The sequence below is a fragment of the Lithobates pipiens genome, unplaced genomic scaffold (genome assembly GCF_037356315.1).
Source record: "Lithobates pipiens isolate NorthernLeopardFrog02 unplaced genomic scaffold, aLitPip1_a1.2 Scaffold_22, whole genome shotgun sequence".
Classification (NCBI taxonomy): domain Eukaryota; kingdom Metazoa; phylum Chordata; class Amphibia; order Anura; family Ranidae; genus Lithobates; species Lithobates pipiens.
In genome coordinates this window covers 301,014,449-301,031,600 of record NW_027507784.1, presented here as the reverse complement: position 1 = coordinate 301,031,600, position 17,152 = coordinate 301,014,449, and positions in this window count along the sequence as shown.

Sequence of the window (17,152 nt, the reverse complement as noted above, 5' to 3'; positions counted from 1 at the left end):
CCGTGCGGTGTATCTGGCTGTTTGGGCGGCTGGTTTCCGTGCGTTCCAGCCGCCCAGTTACTTCCTTGTTTCGCCGCTCGGTCGTTCTGCGCATGCGCGAGACCGGAGCGAAGACGAGGCTTGGTTCGCGCATGCGCGATGCGGGCTTCGCGCATGCGCGATGCGGGCTTCGCGCATGCGCACTAGCGTTTTAGTGACGAAAATCGTGACGTCACTTTGGCGGCGAATTTAAAAACAGAAAACAGCTGGTAGTATGCCTGGGATGTTTTGTAAGCCTGCAACATCATTCCTGAGCTCTGTTTCTTCAGTGTTAAGGTATGTGTCTTTATGGGATCAGTTTTTCCTCTGCCTCCTTAGCTGTTTTTTCTGTGTTTAAATTAGGCTGTTTCTTTCTCCAGCCCTATGGATCCTGGGGATGCCTCACCGCCTGCTAGTGGCCAGCCCTCTCGGAGAAGGTACTTCTTTTGGGGTTACCTACCAGGGGGGGGGGGGAAGCAGTGGAACATTAGGGAATGTTCCGCTAACGCTGCTGGTTTGTTCTACAGCCCTTCTAGGTCTACTCAACGACGAAGTTCTCACCGAGGAAGTGACTCGTCTAAGTCCCACCGCCGGCATTCCTCTTCCAGGTCCAGACGACATGATTCTCCTGCGAGAACCAGTCTCCGTAGCCGGGAATCTTCCCGTCCTTCATCAGCTCACCCAAGTCACGTAGCTGAAGGTGTATGCTGGGGGTGCAAGACGCAGGTTCCTGCTGACAAGTCCCTTTGTGATGCCTGTTATATCAAAGCGACGGGTGAAAGGAGTGACTCTGACCAACAGCTAAGGTCTATGGTGGAAAGATTGGTTAAGGACAGTCTTAAGAAGTTTGAAGCCCCCCAGTTGTCTCCCATAGAGTCTCCAAGGTCTCCAGGGAGGGATGCTCAGGCCCAGGACACTTGGGATTCCTCGCTGCCTAGCCATCCATCTGCTGTCCTTTCAGAGAGTGAATCTGAAGAGGAAGAGTCTGGTTCAGGTTTTGACTTTGCCCTGCTCCCTCCCTTGGTCAAAGCCATTAAGGAAACACTGAGCTGGGAAGAGCCGGTAGTGGCCCCGGCAAAACAAAGAAAATTTTTCAAACAATTGAAGAAAGAGCGTATTAGCTTCCCCTTCCTCTCAGAACTGGGAGAAGTGATTTCAGATGAGTGGAGCAAGGTAGAGAAAAAGAATTCTCTTCTATCTAAAATTCAGAGACTTTATCCCTTCAAGGAAGAAGAAGTTAAGAATTTGGAGTCTCCTCCTCTAGTGGACGCAGCAGTAATGCGATTGGGCAGACATGTTACCCTTCCCCTGGAAGACACAGTCTCTTTTAAGGACGCTTTGGATAGAAGAATTGATTCTGACCTAAAGCGGATCTACCTTACGGCCGGGATGGCCTGCAAGCCAGCCTTGGCTGTAGCGGCTCTGTCTAGAGCAATGGAAGTTTGGTCCAATAATGTTGACGATTCACTCAGAAATGTTTCTGAAGATCTGGCCAGGAGTTCTCCCATTCAGGAATTGAGACTAGCTTCAGCTTTCCTGGGAGAGGCCTCGATCGACATTATCCGTCTGGTGGCTCGAGTTATGCTCTCCTCTGTAACTGCCAAGCGTGCCCTTTGGCTCCGTCCTTGGTTAGCCGATCCCGCTTCTAAGCAGGTTTGGTGCCGTATTCCTTTTGATGGTTCTTCCCTTTTTGGCAATAAGCTGGATAGTGCCATAACTCGAGCCACTGGAGGTAAGTCGGGGTTCCTTCCTCAGGATAGACGCCTGCAGGGTCAAAGAAGATCGTTCCCTAGGAAGCAGGTTCAAGATCGTGCTAGGGAGGCGCGCACTTACAGGCCTGGACGAGAATTTTCTAGATCTTGGAGGTCCAGACAGACATCTCTCAAGAAGTCTGCGAAAGGCAGTTCAATGGGGGAAAAGGAGCCGACTAAGTCCTTTTGAGATCAAGCCCGTCCAGGCGGTTCGGGTAGGAGCACGTTTGTTCCACTTTCGACACGTTTGGGTGGCCTTGATCCAGGATTTTTGGACCGTCAAGACGGTTTCTTCCGGACACACGCGGACATTCAGCAGTGTACCCAAACTCAAGTTTGTTCCCACATCCATTCCAAAGTCAGAAGAAAAAAGGCAAATTCTTCTAGCTTACATAAAATCTTTGTTGGATCAAGGCGCCGCTATTCCTGTTCCAGATGTCCAACGCGGCAGGGGAATGTATTCACCTCTTTTCCTGGTCCAGAAGAAGAACGGTACTTGGAGACCCGTAATAGACCTAACGCGTCTAAATCGCTACATAAAAAAGGAGAAGTTCAAAATGGAAACGCTGTCCACGATCCAACAATCAGTGCAGCCAGGGGACTGGCTTGTCTCAATAGACCTCAAAGACGCCTATTTTCACGTCCCAGTGGCTGCAGAGTTCCAACAGTTTCTCCGTTTTTCCATTGGCCAGTTCCATTTACAGTTTACTTGCCTTCCTTTCGGTCTATCAACCTCTCCTCGCACTTTCTCGAAAGTCCTTCTGGCAGTCGTAGCCTTGTTGAGAATCAGAAAGATCCGGATTCATCATTATCTAGACGATCTGCTTCTTCTCGCTCAGGACAAGGATTGTCTCTTGAGCCACAGGGATCAAGTCATCGCAACCCTCAAAGAATTCGGTTGGCTCCTGAATTTAGAGAAGAGCCAGTTGGTTCCTACGCAGTCTCTCGTGTTCCTCGGTGCCCTGTTCAACACAACAAGAGGTACCATCTCTCTGCCCGAGGAGAAAATTGCAGTAATACGAGACAGGATCCACCTAGCTCTCTCCTCTTCTCGTCTCAGTGCTCTTCATTGCCTAAAGATCATAGGCACCATGGTGTCTACTATACCCATGGTGAAGTGGGCACAATGGAGGATGCGCCCCTTTCAGGTGGGGTTTCTCCATCAATGGTCGGGAGAAAAGGCTCAGTCCATCGTAGTTACTCAGACCATGAGAGGTTCCCTCCTTTGGTGGCTTCGTCGGGAGAATCTACTGAATTGTCACTCTCTTCTGCCAATCAAATGGATCTCAGTAACATCAGATGCCAGCAACAAAGGCTGGGGGGCACATTGTCTTTCGGAAGTGGCCCAGGGCGTTTGGGACTTTCCCTCTCGGGGAATAGTGTCGAATGTGTTGGAACTACGAGCAGCCTTCCTAGCGCTGTTGGCGTTTCCACATCTGATAGTGGGTGCATCCGTAGTCCTCAGGCTGGACAATACGACTGCGGTCGCATACGTGAGGAAGCAAGGGGGCACCAGAAGTCGGTCTTTGCTGAAGGAAGTGGAGCCAATAATGCATTGGGCTCAGAGGAACCTGTCCAACCTAACAGCAGCCTATGTACCCGGAGTCCTCAATGTCCAGGCGGACTTTCTATCACGAGTCCACTTGGACAACAACGAATGGACCCTTCACGAAGAGGTGTTTCAGTGGGTTCTATCCCTGGGGATGTCTCCAGAAGTGGACCTTTTTGCCTCTCGTTTCAACAAGAAGCTAACAAAGTTCTATTCGAGGTTCAAGGATCCGCAGGCCTACGGGATAGATGCCCTAACAGAGCAGTGGCGATTCCACAAGGCTTATGCCTTTCCCCCAACGCCAATCATCTTCCAATTCCTGAAGAGACTCAGATGGGAAGGAGTGGAAGTATTGGCAATAATTCCGTATTGGCCCAACAGGCCCTGGTTTCCTCTCCTATCCCTCCTCAGCTTTCGGGACCCGGTTCCTCTTCCGTCCAGACGGGACCTTCTCTCCCAAGGGTCGGTTCTCCATCCATGTCCGGCTCAGCTCCGGTTGAAGGTCTGGTTCTTGAGAGGGGAAGGCTGGAAGCTCTAGGGTGTCCTAAGGAAGCCATTCCTACTCTCCTAAGTGCAAGGAGAAGAAGCACTAATAAGGTGTATGAACGAATCTGGGCCAAGTTTGTTTATTATGTGTCCTCCAGAACCAGTTCCTATGTTTCACCCACGGTTCAAGATGTGTTGGGGTTCCTGCAATCTGGCTTGGACTTACCTTTATCAGTTAGCTCCCTTCGGGTTCAAGTTTCAGCTTTTTCCGCTTTTACAGGGGTTCAGTGGGCCAGCCACGCCCTCATTCAGCAGTTTTTCAAGGGTGCAGTAAGATTGAGACCCCAAAGGAAACCCAGATTCCCCAAATGGGATCTTCCTCTAGTCCTGGACTTCTTTTCTCTGCTCAGTACGGATCTCTCCATCCGAGAACTTACCTTGAAAACCGCGTTCCTGGTGGCGGTCACCTCAGCGAAACGAGTTTCGGAAATCCAAGCTCTGGGAGCCAAGGAGCCTTTTCTAACCTTTTTTCCGGATAGAGTGGTCCTAGTTCCAATGTTAGGGTCAAACCCTAAGGTCACTTCAGTCTTTCATAATAATCAAGAAATCTCTCTACCCTTATTCAGATCCTCGGATTCCTCAGATATTCATCCTCTTGACGTTGGAAGCTCTTTAAAGCTCTACTTGGAAGCTACAGCTCCGTTCCGGCAGTCGGACTTCCTGTTCGTTCTGTTCTGTGGTAAGAACAGGGGCACTAGAGCATCAGTCAGGGCAATCGCAGCATGGATAGTTCAAGCAATCCAGTGGGCATACAGAGATAAGGGCTTGGCTCCTCCTCAGGCGGTGACGGCACATTCGACCAGAAGTCTTTCGACCTCGTGGGCGGCTTCTCGCCATGTGGCCCCTGACGTGATATGCAGGGCAGCCTCGTGGTCTTCCATTCACACCTTTATGTCTCATTATTGTGTTGAGCCAGCGGCCTTATCCTCAGTTGATTTTGGTGTTAAAGTTTTGTCAGTTGACGGTGTCAAATAAATCTTTGTTAAGCAGCATTTTTGCCCACCCGGGTGTGTCTTGGCGAGTTATTTCCCACACGTAGGCTGCCATGGAGTCTGTCAGGAAAACGGAAAATTTATGTCAAATACTTACCGTAATTTTCCTTTCCTGATGGACTCCATGGCAGCAGGAGTTCCCTCCCAAATGGCTGGAGTAGGATAGTTACCGAACACGGCCTGTGGCAGGGAGCAAAGATTTATGGGAGTGTCGTCCTATAGGGTAATGGAGGCGGGACTAAACCCACACGTAGGCTGCCATGGAGTCCATCAGGAAAGGAAAATTACGGTAAGTATTTGACATAAATTTTCAGTTTTATGTTCTTAGTTGTAACATGACAAAATGTGGAACATTTCAAGAGGTATGAATACTTTTTCAAGACACTGTATATCTACAGTGTGACATCCCAGCTACTGTTGACTGCTACTCTTGGGAGCTTTGGAGAGAGAGATATGATAATGTCACTACTGTGCTGATCACTGTCGTCCTTGCTGGAAGCTTTAGCAAAGCCCTTCCTCTCAATATCCCCCCACAGTCCTGAACAAGGCAGAGTAAGTCAATAATGGGGAAATGATCAGCTGCAGTCAGACCAAGGGCAATACTGGTATTGACTATTCCTTTTTTTAATTTAACTGTAACCACTTCCAGAATTCCCCATATACATTTACTGCAGCAAGTTGGCCCTTCAGCACGAAATCATGTATCTGTACAGGATTTTGTTTGCCGGGTCTTAGGCACACACGTGCCGCTGGCGACCCACCCCACTGCAATTGGACACAGCGGGTCCAGCGAACACGCCGATCATTCCCAAGGCAGACAGAATGGCAGTCTGCCTATGTAAACAAGGCAGAGCACCCTTCAGAGGGGAAGATGGAGATCTTGTGTTTCTGTTAAGCAGGAACACGGATCTCTGTCTTCCCCCTGTCAAAACATCCCCCCCCCCCACAGTTAGCAAGCACTCACTGGGAACATATTTAACCCTTTGGTCGCCACTAGTGTTAACCCCTTCCCTGCCAGTGTCAATAGTACAGTGACTGCATATTTATTTAGCACTTATCACTGTGTTGGTGTCACTGGTCCCCAAAAAGTGTAATTTTATGTCAGATTTGTCTGGCGCAATGTTGCAGTCCTGCTAAAAATAGCTGATCGCCGCCATTACTAGGAAAAAAATCCATAAATATATCTCATAGTTTGTAGACGCCATAACTTTTGCACAGATCAATCATATACTCTTATTGGGTTTTTATTTTTTACCAAAGACGTGGTAAAATACATATTGGCTTAAACTGATGAAGAGATTAGATTTTACATTTTTTATTGGATTTGTTTTATAGCAGAAGACAAAAAATATATATATATATTTTTTAAATTGTCGATCTTCTTTTGTTTATAGCGCAAAAAATAAAAATTTCAGAGGCGATAAAATACCACCAAAAGAAAGCTCTATTTGTGGGAAAAAAAGGAGAACAAATGTTAAAGTAACGCAGTGCCATATCGCAGAAAATGGCCTGGTCATGAAGGTGGTAAATTTTCCAGAGCTGAAGAGGTTAATATGACTTTGCATAACTTGTTCGGGTCAAGTTGGTCCGAACGAACTATTTTTGTTACATATACTTACATAACTATGCGTAGATACAGTGTTCTTTGTAATATGCTGTAGTGCAATTAGCTACATACAGTAAGTGGCGTTGTAGTCCAGTGACGGTACAGGAGACTTCCTGTCTGCTGCCAGAACTAAATAGAGTCGGGCTGAATGCTTCTCTGCCATTCAGGAAAAGCCTTGAATTTTGATCAATGAATAGAAGGTTTCCTCTGGCCAAACTGGAAAATGGACCAGCATTTATCCGCCTCTCTACCTTGGTACTACAGACCACTTTTTATACAGATAAAGAAATTAATTGATCAATTAATTTAAACTGGGCTCTCTGTGTTGTATCAAGTAATTAGTGATTTTAAAGAGGAAGTAAAGGCACTTTAAAAAAAAAAAAAAGCAACCTGCAAGGCAAAGGCATAATAAGCTAGTATGCATCTTCACCGCTGCCATATATCCCGGAGTGACTTCCGGTTCTCGCTGCTCCGGCGCTGTGATTCGCCGGAGCCGTGATGACGTCAATCCTGCGCATGCGCACGGGAGCCGACACGAGCAGCATATTGCCGTGATCTGTGGCCTGCTCAGTGCGCCTGTGCGCTGCTGTCTACGGCACGTGTGCCGTAGACAGCGGTGCCTGTCTTTTTGTAAATATCTCCTAAACCGTATAGGTTTAGGAGATATTTCTTGGACCTACAGGTAAGCCTTAATCTAGGCTTACCTGTAGGTCAAAGTGGTTTGTAAGGGTTTACAACCACTTCAATACAGGGCCCCCTTCCTTCCCAGCCCAATTTTCAGCTTTCATCGCTCTAGCGCTTTCAGTGACAATTGCGCGGTCATGCTACACTGTACCCAAATAAAATTTTTATAATTTTGTTCACACAAATAGAGCTTTATTTTGGTGTTATTTATTCACGACTCCGTTTTTTATTTTTTGCGATATAAGCGCAAAAAAAGCGGAAATTTGGAAAAAAAAAAACATTTTCTTCTTTCTATTTTAAAAGAAATCCAATAAAATCAAATTTTGTCATAAATTTAAGCCAAAATGTATTCTGCTACATGTTTTTGGTAAAAAAAATTCCGTTAAGTGTATAATAATTGGTTTATGTGATCACGGACATATGTACGCAAATGATCATGTACATATGTGTGCAGGTGATCACGTACATATGTGTGCAGATAATCATTGGAACATGTGATTTTAGTGGGACATATGTGGGGGACATGTTTTTATTATTAGGGACATGTGTTTTTATTATTTGGGGACATGTATGTTTTGGGGACATGTGTGTTTTGGGGACATATGTGGGGACATTGTGTTTATACTGTGTGGTGTGTTGTGTGTTTACACTAGACTCATGATCAGTGAGTAAAAAACAGCTCATACTCACTGATCATCAGCCGGCTGCAGCAATCTGCTCTCCTCTCCTCAGCGATGACTTCTGTGTGAGGAGAGGAGGAGCCGATTGCCTAGCAACCGGCTGTTTGTTTACATCACATGACGGCCGTGATTGGACACGGCCATCATGTGATCAGGAGGGCCAATCACAGAGCCCTCCTGCCGATCTGAGGTGTCCGGGTGACACGAGCACATCGGGATCGCGCCGCTGCGCGGGCACGCGTGTGCGCGATCCCGCTCCTTCTGAAGGACATTCCTGAACGTCCTATCAGAAGTAGACGGCTCCCACCCGGCCGTATATGTGCATTGGCCGGGTGGGAAGTGGTTAATATACTAAACCATATAACCACCATTATCTCATACAATAAAGTATAAGTGCATATTCCAAAAAACATTTAACCAAGTGCATATAAAGTGTCCATAGTAGTGATATAAACAAAACCAGAAAAAAATTGGTAAAAAATATGTCCAAATAACAATGTGTATATCAATCTTCTTAGTTCCTGGCAAACGGTTAGGAGTGACTGTGTGTTTTCCACCACCAACACCTGCCAAACATCCTACTCACTAGAACTCCATGACACCCATTACAGGTAGTAAAAAGTGCAGAGGGATCAGACCAGTGAAGGAGATACTCCTGATGTCAAATCGTGCCGTCAAACCTCCAGACATCAATGAGGTAATGAAAGGAAGGCATAGACTCCCATAGTGAAGTTTGTCACGATTTATTTGAGAATTATAAAATGCCTATATATCCATCGCAGCATGCAGTACAAACTTTAATTGGTGAACTTTGTGTGCGCTCCAGCTGCGTTGCAAGGGGCGGAGGTGATTTATCATGCTTAAAGCAACCTACGCGTTTCATCAGCGTTCTCTGACTTCATCTGTTCATTTCTCCCTACTCGGGTCATGTGAGTCACCAGGTGTTGCTTGGCAGGCTAAGGTGCTTAGCAGGATTGTTGCATAGGGGCTTGGTGAGCCCTATTAACCACTTCCCGACCGGCACACGCCAATGTACGTCGGCAGAATGGCACGGACAGGCAAATGGGCGTACAGGTACGTCCCTTTAAATTTGCCGCCGTGCCATCGGTTGAGACCTCCGTGAACCCAATCGCGGGTCCTGCGGACTCAATCGCGGCGGGGATACCTGCGATTGTCTCACGAGGAGGAAGAACGGGGAGATGCTAAAGTAAATAAGCATCTCCCTGTTCTGCCTAGCAACAGTGACACTGATCTCTGCTCCCTGTGATTGGAGTAGAGATCAGTGATGTGTAAAACACAGCCATGCCCCCCACAGTTAGCAACACGCCCCTAGGACACACTTAACCCCTACACGGCTACCTATTGGTTAACCCCTTCACTGCCAGGGTCATTTACATGGAATCAGTGCATTTGTATAGCACTGATTGCTGTATAAATGACAATGGTCTAAAAAATGTCCGATGTGTCCGCCATAATGTCGCAGTCACGATAAAAATCGCTGATCGCCACCATTACGAGTAAAAATAAAAATGATTAATAAAAATGCCAAAAAAATCCCCTATTTTGTAAACACTATAACTTTTGCGCAAACCAATCAATAATCGCTTATTTTTTTTGTTTATAGTGCAAAAAATAAAAACCACAGGGGTGATCAAATACCACCAAAAGAAATCTCTATTTGTGGGAAAAAAAGGACGTCAATTTTGTTCGGGAGCCATGTCGCACGACCATGCGATTGTCAGTTAAAGCGACGCAGTGCTGAATCGCAAAAATTGGTCTGGTCTTTGGTCAGCAAAATGGTCCGGCGCTTATGTGGTTAAAGGGTCTCCCTTCTGAGGTGTGTTAATACTACACCAAGCTACTCCCCTTTTGTGGCTCGTAAATGTCTTCAAAAAAGAGGAGCGGGACTAATACTACAGGCAAGGGCACACCTATGTCGTCAGTAGCTCTTGATGAACCTAGTTGTATCCCCTGAAAGACCAGAGGCTTCCGGCCAATCTGAGCCGCTGAGCCTATCTGGTAGTGTGCCTACAGTCAACGCTGCTGCTTCACCCTTGATCACCAAGGATGAACTGTCCCTGGCCAGGTTAGAGCACAGGATTGCTGGCATGATTGACTCCATCCCACAGGGTGGAAAGAAGCGTAACAGATCCCCCTCCCGGGAGCCTCCTAGTTTGGAGCAGGAATGGGTTGAGGATGGGGAAGAGCTAAAAGCTCAGGATTCTGTGGAGGGCCTGGTGGATAAGTCTGCTTCTGAGCAATCTGGACATGACGATATCCAGTTTATGTCTGCCTCCCAGTCGCAGAGGCTTTTGATCCAGACTCTTCCCAAGATGGTGCCTTTAAGTTGCCTCCTGCAGAGATTACTGAGCTCCCCCTGGTCCTCTTTGGGGTCCCTGAGGCCTCTTCAGGCCATATATGCTTTCCCCTTACACCATCTGTTGGCACAGGAGGTGTATGCTGATTGGGAGTATCCTGACAGTATTTTTGTTACTCCTAAGAGGTTTACCCTTTTATATCCCATGGATGAAAAGTTCATTAAGAAGTGGCTCATGCCAGCCATAGATGCAGCAGTCTCCTACTTGAACAAGAACTTAATTTGTCCGGTGGATAATACACAGGGCTTAAAAGACCTTGTTGACAAGAAACTGGAGCCATTATTAAAGGCTTCCTTTTCTTTGGCCAGTTCAGCTATTCAGCCATCTGTTTCAGCAATTGGTATCTGCCAGTCAGCAAAGGATCAGGTCAGACGGCCTGACATGCCTAATTGGGATGGTGATCTGCCTGAAAATAAGACAGATATTCCTTGAGTGCTGTGTTTTGCTGTTGCTGCCTTAAAGGATTCAATACAGCAGGTTTCTCATTTGGCTCTCATCTTTACATATGCGCAGATTTTTGTGGCTTAAGAACTGGTCAGCCGAGCTTCCCTGTAAGAAGTTATTGGCAGGTTTCCCCTTTCATGGGGAACGTTTGGTGATTTGGACAAATATATCCAAAATATTTCCGGAGGGAAGAGTTATCTATTTCCAGTGAAGAGAAGCACTAGGCATCCCCCGTTTAAAACCTCAGGGACTGCTTCCCCAGGTGTCTCAGTGCCAAGTATAGGTTTAAACAGAAAAGATGTTCTCCTGAGCTAGTGCGGGGGGCCTTAGTAAAAGGTGGTAGTATTTCCTGATGATATAAATATTGAGTGATCATGCATTCCCTGCTGACTAGGGGAAGTCCAAGAAGCTATGTACGAAGAAAGAAGGAAGGTGCATGGCCTGATGCATGAATTGTGATAACGTTTATTCTAAACAAACTCGTATATACAAAGAAAAATACTACGTATTCATGAATAAATAAATAACAGTTTTCTCATTTGATAAAATTGTAGAAATTGATGCCCGTACAAAGGATAAAATTAATAAAAGGCTAATGTGTTTTGAGGGGTTTCCTCTTCATCAGAGCCTTGAACAGCCAAAACTGGTCTGTATGTTGTGATATGTCTATATTGAGAGAGACGACTGGATGTGAGGTACATTCTTATAGGCTGATTCTCCTTTACTGTAGTAGTATTTCCTTCCACATCGCAGCTCTCTCAGTAACATAGGGTATTATATATCCACGGATGTTGTCATCTATTGATAGGTAATGTTGGTATTCAAGACCCAATGGTTGGTTTAGATGTTGCAGCTTGTGGTCCATAGCTGGATGCCCGAGTCATTACATGGCTGTCCCTGCGGTCCACCTGATGTGATGCTGTATGGTGTCCTGTGCTGGATTGCAGCCATGTATCAGCGCCAAGTCGGTTCCGCCACCAACAGGGCACTAGAGCCAGGGGCAAGCCGCCAGAAAAAGCCCTGGGTCCAAAGCTATTCTAAACCTGGCACCTTTTGAGAGGACGCCCCACTCTATCAGGTGGGGGGAAGGCTGCTTCACTTTGCAGACATTTGGAGAGCAGCGGTTCAGGACGAGTGTGTCACCTCGACGGTTACTAGCTGGAGTTACGGGGGGTTCCCCCTCAGAGGTTTCTAAGATCCAGCTTTCTCTCGGATCCTCCAAAAAGAAACGTACTGTTTTAAGCACTACATCATTTAGTGCATCAAGGAGTGATTGTAGGGGTTCCTGTATTGGAAAGGGGTGCAGGGTTTTATTCAAATCTGTTTACAGTTCAAAAAACAAACGGGGACACAAGGCCCATTTTGGATCTAAGAACCCTGAATCAGTATCTACTAATCCAGTCCTTTTGGATGGAGTCTGTCCTCTCAGTTGTAGCCTCACTACAGATGGGAGACTTTCTAGCCTCCATCGATATAAAGGACATGTATTCACACGTACCTATCTTTCAGCCTCATCAGAGGTTCCTGCGATTTTCAGTAGAGGAACGTCATTTTCAGTTTGTGGCTCTACCCTTCGGGCTTGCCACAGCTCCTCGGGTGTTCACAAAGGTCCTAGCTCCAGTACTGGATCTTTTAAGGGCCCAATGGATCTTGGTGCTCTGGTATCTGGACCACCTCCTGCTCAGAGATCACTCACTACAGGCTCTAGGACAGAGCATAACCTGCACAGTCCGGTATTTGGAAAGCTTAGGCTAGATCATAAATACCAAAAAGTCAGCCTTGAGACCAGCTTAAAGTCTAAAGTATTTAGGTTTGGTCCTAGATACTGTTAAAGCAATGGTATTTTTACCACCCGTAAGGATCTGTGCCCTGAAAGATCAGATGCGTCAGATAAGGGACACCAGAGAACCCTCCATGCAGCTCAGTATGAGTCTTCTAGGAAGCATAGTGTCCTTCGAGGCAGTGCCCTATGCCCAGTTTCATTCCAGGCCTATACAACAAGGTATCTTGTTGGCTTGGAACAGGAGAGGACAAGCCCTGGATTATCCAATGTTCTTATCTCTTTGGACACGCTTAAGCCTAAACTGGTGGTTTCAAGATAAGAACCTGCGAAAGGGAAGATCCTTCTTCCCAGTAACTTGGAGAGTACTGACCAGATGCCAGCCTCTCAGGCTGGGGAGCGACCCTAGAGGGGCTCACAGCTCAGGGGAAATGGTCAAGGACCGAACAGATCCTGCCCATCAACGTCCTGGAGTTACGGGCAGTACATCTAGCCCTACAATCCTGGATGGTGGAGCTTCAGTACAGCCCTATCAGGGTTCATTCTGACAATGCCACTGCAGTTGCCTATATAAATCACCACGGCGGTACCAGGAGTCGTTCAGCTAAGAAAGAAGTGTACCACATACTTGCCTGGGCAGAGGGACATGTGCCGATTCTATCGGCAGACCATATCCCAGGAGTAGAGAACTGAAGTGCAGATTATCTTAGCCGCCAGCAGATCTGCCTGGGGGAATGGTCCCTACACCCAGGGGTGTTCCAGGAAATTCTCCAGCGTTGGGGATTTTCAGAGGTTGACCTTTTGGCATCCACGTTCAACGACAAGCTACAGCAGTTTGTGTCCCGAACAAGGGATCCTCTGGCAATCGTAGCAGATGCTCTGGTAGTTCCATGGAGCCAGTACTCCCTGGTTTATGCTTTCACCCCAATCCCTCTCTTTCCAAATTTGTTGCACAGCATTTGGAGAGAGGGGGTTCCAGTCATTCTGGTGGCACCAGCCTGGCCCAGAAGGCCCTAGTTTCTGGAGATTATGAGACTGACAATAGACAAGCCATGGATGCTTCCATGTCACCCCAATCTACTGTCTCAAGGTCCTATATTCCACCTCAATTTACAGTCTAAAATTTTTCGCGAATTGCTATTGCAGCCAGGGGGTTGAAGGACCATTGCATCTCGGGACCAGTGGTGTCTACCCTAGTGAATGCTAGAAAAGCTGTCACTAGGAAGATCTATCATAAGAAGATTGGATTGGAAAACTTAAATTGCTTGGTGTGAAGCCAGAAAATGGCATCCTCGGAAATACGTGATTGGTGGAAATCAGATTGGCTTTGAGTACAGTCAGAGGTCAGATTTTGGCCCTGTCATTATTCTTCCAAAGGCCTTTAGCCTCCCATTCGCTGGTTCGAACCTTTATGCAGGGGAAACTCGTTTGCTTCCCCGTTAGGTCACCTATGTGTCCTTGGGACTTGAAATTGGTGCTGTCTGTGTTACAGAAACAGCCATTTGAGCCTATCAAGGAAATACCATTAGACTAGTCATGCAAGCTAGCCTTCCTGATGGCGATCACCTTGGCTAGAAGGGTGTTGGAGTTGCCGGCCCTTTCGTGCAGGGAACCATACTTGATACTTCACCAAGACAGGCTCATGTTACGACCTGTTCCATCCTCTTTGCCAAAAGTGGTGTCAGCCTTCTTTCATTTAAATCAGGACATTATTTTGCCTTCCTTTTTCTCTCAGCCTCGTTTGGTGGAAGAGAGATGACTTTGTTTTACCAAAAGGACCCATGAAAGAGGCAGGCAGCTTCCAAAGCTTTCATTGCCAATTGGGTCTGTCAATTGGTCATTCAGGCCTATGGTCTAAAACGTAAAGCTCCTCCCTTTAGGGTAATAGCTCATTCTACCAGGGGTGGAGTAACCTCCTGGGCTTTTCGTCATCAGTTATCTGTGGCTCAGATTTGTAAGGCTGCTACCTGGTCTTCACTGCATTTGTTCACAGCATTTTATCAAGTGGATGTTCGAGCAGCCGAGGATTAGGCTTTCTGCCGCAGCATACTGCGGGCTGCCGTATAAGGTCTGATGGCTATTGTTTGGCAGGATGTCTGCCTCTCCTCAAGGCTATTGCTCTGGGACATCCCAGTAGGTAAAGAATATTAGCCTAACTCTGTGTCCCATGATGTATGAAAAAGAAAATAGGATTTTAGAGATCCCTCCCCTCTTTTTTGAGAATTCGGTGCTTGCTACAAAACTGATGTACTTCCTATATGGGAGGGGTTATATAGGGGATCACTTCCTGTCTAAGACTTTGTCTTCCAGTGTCCACTCACCTAGAGATGGCGTATAACCCAGTAGGCAATGGATATTATGATGTACTCAAAGAAAAATATTTTACAGTTAAGTATGATGAAAAAATCTTTTTTTTTTAGCCAAAAATGCATGATTTCTCCCTAAAATAGTGTCACATAGCTCCCTACTAGTCCCTCTGTCCCTCTTTTTCTCCTCATTTGTCTCTCATTTTGGTCTCATATATATAGTATATAGTTGTATATAAAATGCACTTTTTATCTTTCAGAAAGTGTTTCCCAGTGCTAAACCTTTCATCCAATTTCTAAATTGCTGCATTTGTAAATTTCAAAAGCCAAATAAAGGAATAGTAGTGGTAAAAAAAGCACTTGTGGGTTTAACAAATCTTTTTTTTGTATCATTCTCCTTTAAGGAGGCGTGGCAGTGGGTGTGTCCTATGCCTAAATACTTTTGCTAATAGGTGTCCCTCGTTTCCATCTCAAAAAGTTGGGAGTTATTGTGTAGTGTACTTTTTCAGGTGCACTGGTATGAACGGGACCATTGAGAATAATGGGATTCTTCAACCTCAGCATTGTTGCGCTTAGAGAATCAAGCAACAAAATGCTCAGGCGTGAATGAGGCCCAATATATAACTGAAGCCCCGAGGATCAGAAGGACTGACACTTATTATTAGAAGCGAAAAACGTTTCCCCCCATTGATCTGGGACTTTATAGGCAAACAGTACACTGAAAATATGTGTAGTAAAATATATCAATTTATTTCAACATATTAAAATTGTTTTAAAAAAAAGATGAAACTAGAACACAGATATATACATAACAAAAACGGCTCTTTTATACAGATATCTCGGTGTTTGACAAACGTCTTCGGTATACTTTCTCCATTTGGGTAGAATGGTAGTTTCCGAGGTTACCGGAGCTGTTGGTAAGCCCGGAACCGATCCGATGCGGCCAATTGTTAGACAGGAAGTCGAGTGAGGGCAAGATAGCCCCCACACGGCTCTATGCCTTTGGAGGACCAGAGTGATGTCTGACGTCACTTCCTGTTCTCGGACTTAAAGAGATGATTTTATTTCTTTATATTTTTTAAAGTCAAAGCTTCTTTTTTTTAATTTGTTTTTGCTTTTAAGGGTAAATTAGAGACCCCAGATCTCTCAATAAAGTGGGCCTGTGATGCTTAATTCTATTACAAGGGATGTCTATACTCCTTGCAATAGGAATAAAAGTGATTAAAAAAATAAATAATAAAGGGACTGTGTAAAAGTAAAAAATTAAATAAATAAGTAAAAAAAAAAGAAAAAAATTAAAACGCCCAATTCTTCTGTGCTCGCGCACAGAAGTGAGCGCATATGTAAACGGTGTACAAAACCACACATGTGAGGTGTCGCCACAATCGTTAGAGCAAGAGCAATAATTCTAGTGCAAGACCTCCTCTGTAACTCTAAACAGGTATCCTGTAAAAAAATGTAAAGTGTCGCCTATGGAGATTTTTAAGTACAATAGTCTATCGCCAGTCCTCGAACACGCGCAGTTTTAAAGCATGTTAGGTATCTATTCACATTTTTACATTTATTAAAGTGTATTTTTTCCCAAAAAATTGCGTTTGAAAGACCGCCGCACAAATACAGTGTGACAGAAAATATTGCAATATTTATCCACTTTCAGACAATCCCTGAAAACTCATCTCTTCGGAGAAGCCTACCTGGCCCCCACCTAACAACTATACATCTATCTTCTCAATCAGCCCACAGTTATTACCTCTTGTATCTCTGGACCTTCCCTCTTAGATTGTAAGCTCTAAAGAGCAGGGCCCTCTCATTCCTATTGTAATAAAGTGTATTGTATTTGCACTGTCTGCTCTCAAGTTGTAAAGTGCTACACAAACTGTTGGCGCTTTATAAATCCTGTATAGTAATAATGATCGCCATTTTATTCTCTAGGGTCTCTGCTAAAATATATATATTGTATATTGTATATATATATATATATATATATATATATATATAATGTGTAGCACTGACCCCCGAAGGAGCGGCTGAATTTTTCTGGGCTTACCGTTTACCTCCTCCAGCTCACACTCGTTGTCCTTGTCTGGGGGTTCCCAGGGTTGATAACCCAGTAACTGTAGAGACTGACACTTGAATTCCTTGTTAGGATTTTTATTTTGCATAAAACGGTTGAGCAAACTCAGTCTCTAAGTTGGGAATAGAGGGTGTCAGGGTAAAGTTTAGCTCAGGTGCTCGGAACTGCTGACTTCAATACAAGTCTCTTTTTATGTACACAATCCAGGGAACAGCCGCTCGCAATTGGACTCTTTAACTGTTGGATAAATCCTTAAGTTTTGGGTTTAGCAGCCAACAGGTAATTCTAGCTTTTCAAAGTCTCTCACACAAACTTGGTTGGAAACGTGGTTACAACTGGAAGGG